The sequence below is a fragment of the Chrysochloris asiatica genome, unplaced genomic scaffold (assembly GCF_000296735.1).
Source record: "Chrysochloris asiatica unplaced genomic scaffold, ChrAsi1.0 scaffold00139, whole genome shotgun sequence".
Classification (NCBI taxonomy): domain Eukaryota; kingdom Metazoa; phylum Chordata; class Mammalia; order Afrosoricida; family Chrysochloridae; genus Chrysochloris; species Chrysochloris asiatica.
The window spans coordinates 4,267,517-4,272,689 of NW_006408657.1; the positions used below are offsets into that span (position 1 = coordinate 4,267,517).

General features: G+C 41.3%; 1 pseudogene; it reads left to right on the forward strand.

Moving 5' to 3' along the window:
- The first annotated feature begins 1,286 nt into the window (after window positions 1–1,286).
- LOC102839876 lies at window positions 1,287–1,669 on the forward strand (annotated as a pseudogene).
- The last annotated feature ends 3,504 nt before the right edge of the window (window positions 1,670–5,173 follow it).

A 5,173-nucleotide genomic window follows, 5' to 3' on the forward strand; every position in this document is an offset into this window, starting at 1 on the left:
TACATGGGAGAACATTGGTGTTACACTCATTGTTTCATTGAAATGATTACAATCCCCTCCATGCATCATTCAACAGTATTTGCTCTTTTTTTTTTTTTTTTTAAGGGGGGGAGGGATGTACACCAAAGCATTCAGGAATATTTAATCATTTAAACAACCCAAGGGCACATTCTGCAAGCCTGACTCCTGGCCGCCAGCACACAGTCTTTCTGTTTCCATGAGTCTAGAGTCCTCAGCTGCTCTCTCTCTCTCTCTCCATGTCCTCATCTCTGCCTCCATCTCTGGTGTCCCTGCTTCTCTGGATAGGGTCCTACATTCTGTTCATGCTCTTCTTCCTGATGGTCCTAGGGTCCTCTGTTTCTGGACTACTCCCAAGATTAACTACTCCCCCCTTTATGTTACAAAATTTCTACCTTTATGGTTGTGACAATCACAATTAGTCATGATAACAACTACTCACTATTGAATTATAAGAATCTTATCCCCATCTCCTTTCACCAGACCTGTATGGACAAGATTAAAACCATTCATTGGGGATTCTACCTTTCCCCCGTACACTCTGAAACTTAACTCCTTATTGAAAACTTGAAGCCAGTCACTTCATGCCTTAATAGGCCCCTCACCCCATTTTAAGTAGCCAATGTTTAAGTTGCCCATCCCTATCACCCCTGCATACAAAGGGGACAGGATGAAGACTTCTTCCCTCTCAGTTGGTATTTTGAGCTATAACATCCATAAATTCATCAAATTGCAGCATTTTACACTTGTTTCCTTTATCAAATTTTTTTATCTTCTTTTAGTGGAGTTGTGATCTTCAAGCCACCGAAACTAGGTAAAATGGGTACTATCTGCAAGTTTGGGCATTCTTGTGCATCATCCCTCAGATCATATCAGCTGGACGCTCCAGTCTCAGTTCTAGCCATCATGGCTATGTCCTTGTTCATACGCTCAGGAGACCCTAGGTCTCACCACACTTCGGACCAACCAGCCCTTCCTCTTCTCTCCCTCATCTCTAGGTTGACAGGTGTCTATGGAAGGTGGTTGAACTCAGCCCATATCTCCATTGTTGCCTTTTCCCCACTTCTGGCCATGGTTAGACTGATAATAATGTGGTTTTCCATTATCGCTTCTCACAAATATTGTCCATCTGATACCTGTGCATTCCATATAGTAAGGTCCAGGTGTATAGCGCCTTTTATGTTGTTTTAAAAAAGCATTTGCGGCTCTTTGTGGGGTCTCCTTGTGGTTGTGGTGCGAAAACCAGGTCTCTCTGCCACGCGGGCAGTATGTCAGACAACGAGGACAATTTTGATGGTGACGACTTTGATGATGTGGAGGAGAAGGAAGGACTAGATGACCTGGAGAATGCTGAGGAGGAGGGCCAGGAGAACGTCGAGATCCTTCCATCAAGGGAGCGATCGCAGGCCAACCAGAGGCAGATCACCACGCCGTACATGACCAAGTATGAGCAAGCCCGCGTGCTGGGCACCCGAGCCCTCCAGATCGCGATGTGTGCCCCCTTGATTGTGGAGCTGGAGGGGGAGATAGACCCCCTGCTCTCGCCATGAAGGAGCTTAAGGCCCGAAAGATCCCCATCATCATTCGCCGCTACCTGCCAGACGCGAGCTATGAGGACTGGGGCGTGGATGAACTCATCATCACCAACTGAGCCCCAGCCGCCTGCCTGCCCCACCTCAGCCTCTACCCTCCTGCTCTTCATCCGTGTAAATAATAAACTGCTCCGCCTTCCAAAAAAAAAAAAAAAGCATTTGCAATAAATAATTCATTAGTCTTAGAAAATTCTATCACTTGATCTCCAGCATCATTTCTTTCACGAAAGGCACATTTTCCAACTACTGATCCTTCCTCTTTATTTCTAACTTTCACATTCTCATCACCAATAATTATCAATGCATCATTTTTTTTAAAGTTTTTATTGTGAAACGATCACCATATTGTGATAGTTTACATGGGAGAGCATCAGCTTTACATTCATCCTATTGTACTTCGTTTCATTGCAATGATTACAATCTCCTCCATGCATCATCATTCAACAGAATTTGCTTCCAATCCCGCTGTTTGTTTGTTTTGGATGTACACCGAAGCACTCAGGAATATATAACCATTCAAAGAACCAAAGGGTATATATACCCTGAACGCCAGCCCTCCCGCCCCCTGGCTGCCAGCACACAGACCCTCTCCCTGAGTCTAGAGTCCCGAGCTGCTCTGTCTTTCCAAGTCATCATCTCTGCCTCCATGCCTGGTGTCGCTGCTTCTCTGGATAGGGTCCCGCACTCCACTCTTTTCCCTTGATGGTCCCAGGGTCCCCCGCTTCTGGACTGCAAGATCAACCACTCCCCTCTTTTTGTTACAAAATGTCTACCTTTACATTTGCAACATTCACAGTCAGTCCTGATAGCAATTATTCACTATTGAACCACAAGAGCCTTGTCCCCATCTCCTTTCATCAGTATCATTTAGACAGGTTAGAAATTACTCAGTGGAGAGTCTACCTTCCCCCGCACCCTCTGAAATTAAACTCCCTCTTGAAAACTTGTAAGCCAGTCACTTTGTGCCTTTGTTGTGCCCCCCCCCCCCCATTCTGGGCAGCCAATGTCTAAGTTGTCCCATTCCTGTCAACCCTGTGTACAGAGTGGGTGGGAATGATTCTTGCTGTAAAGATCTGTTCCCTCTTTTAAGCTACTGCATCCATAAGTATAGGTCAAGTTCATCAACTTGTATTGGGTTACCCTTTTTTCCCTCTTCTTTCTTCCTCTAGTCGAGATCTGATGATCCAGTCATTGAAGCTAGGTCAAATGGGTACTATCTGCAAGTATGGGCATTCTTGTGCATCTCCCCTCACTTCATAACAGCTAGACGCTTCACTCTCTGCTCTACTCCTCTGTGACTATGCCCCTGTCCCTGGGCTCAAGAGTGCCCAGGTCTCGCTATACTGCTGGCCAGCCAGGTCGTGGTGCAGGTTGACAGGAGTCAATTGAACATAGTCGGGCTTAGCTCACAGCTTCATTGCTGTTTTTCTCCCACTTCCCCTTATTTGTAGACCAACATGGTCACCAACAAGATTACATATCTGCTTGTGTATTCCCTTTGAGTTTCTGTCTTGGAAGGGGGTTTGACCTGAGGGGACTTGATTGTTTGCCTTGATGGTCAATGCATGTTGATTACACATTTGATCGATTTCAGACTGAAGTTGTTGGTAGAATTCTTCAATTTAATCGTCACTGACTTTAGTGGTTGGTGCATAAATTTTAGTAACAATGAGATACTATTTGGTAATAAAAACAATAAAGTAGTAGTATATGCTAGGTGAAACATGAAAATAGCTTGCTAAGTGAAAGAAGCTAGACAAAAAGACCACATATTGTATAATTTCATTTATGTGGCATGTTGCAAAATAGGATATCTGTAGACATATAAAGGTGCCCTGGTAGCATAGTGGATTACAAGCTTGACTGCTATGCTAATCACAAGGTCAGTAGTTTAAACTAACAACAGTTGCTCCACTGGAGAAAAATGAGGCTTTCTGTTCCTGTAAAGGTTTACAGTCTCAAAAATGCTATGCATCAGAATCAACTCAGTGACACACACCCACCACTACCAAGGGATAAAAAGCAGTTTTGTAGTTGCCTAGAGTAGGGAACGGGGGTAATCTGTAAATGAGGGTTGAGGATCTTGTGGTTGTGATGAAAGTATTTTTAAGACTACATTGTAATAATGGTTAATAGTGAGTACTACTGTGCATACTCCCAACAAAGGATCTGTCCATCACCATCAGTGTATGAAGTAACGTATCCGGTTTATGTAAAAGTTCTACAGAGATAATTGTGGCATTGTTCTTATTCTTATTAGAGGGACTATCAGCAATATGTGATACTATTTTTGAGTCGCTTACTTGGTAAATATGCTCCAAACACCAAATACATGCAATTAACCCTTTAGTTACCCATGGGCATACAGTGCCCACCTACGTTTTCAGCCTCTGGATTTTGGTGGCAACCATTTATCATGCTTTTGATATATGCTCCCAACTGGTGGAGGCCTATTTAATTGCATGAATATGAAGGAATTGCTTTCATCCCAACAAGACCAGCAGTAGAGACATGTCAGGACAAATGTGTCCCACTAATTGTTTCAAAATCTCTATTGCTCCAAATGTTGTTTTGTTTTTCCCCATTTCATTCAAAATGCCTCCTATTATTGAAAACACCTGATTTCAACAAAAAATTCAAAGCAAAAAATAATAAAGTCTTGAACAGGTTAAGCTACTTACAATATGTACTGAGCTGATTAACATTCTTAAAAAGCTTCTGAGCTAAGTTGAATCCTTTTAAATTGTGCTCCTATGCACTGAGCATTGAAAACCACATTGTACCATTTAAAGTATACCAAATTGAATTCTTAGATCAAAATGCATTATAAAATTAGGAAAACAGAAACTATGATACTACATTTATCCAGGAAGGATTGCTCAGGGATATTACATTATGAAATTTGTAAGGAAGTAGACAGTTAAATGTTGGTTTCCAACATTTATATGAAAAGAAACAATACTGATGACTTATGTTTGCAATAAATTACGTCACTTATATAAAAATAGCTAATCGCCAAACTAATTTTTGTAGTTTAAATAATCAGGTGATAATCCAAAATACTTTAATATAATACAATCACAGTTTTATTTACGTACCTAGTTTTTAAACCCAGAAAGGGAAAGTTATAATTGTTTTCCTACCATTTCTATAATTTTTACCATCAGAACAAGTTGAATACAGTGGTCTTGTGGTATGTTATTTTTCAAAAGCACATTTCTCACTCATTTTTAAAAGATGATGTTTTAAAACATTCTTTTCCTTATTTTTTTCTAAATTAAAGTAAAAATGGAGTCCTGTCCCATTTAGTCCATGCAAGCCTGTCTCAATGTTCCCCTATCGAGTTGGTTCTGATTCATTGCAATCCTTTACAGGCTTTCCAAAGAGCAGCTGGTGGGTTGGAACTGCTGATCTTATAGTTAGAAGTCCAGCTGCTCTTTGGAAAGTCTGTAAAGCATTGCAATGAGTCAGAACCAACTCAATGACACTTCACAAAAACAAGAAAGTGGGAAAAAAAAAATACAACCATCTGAAGTTTTACTGATAGTATCTGAATACTTTCA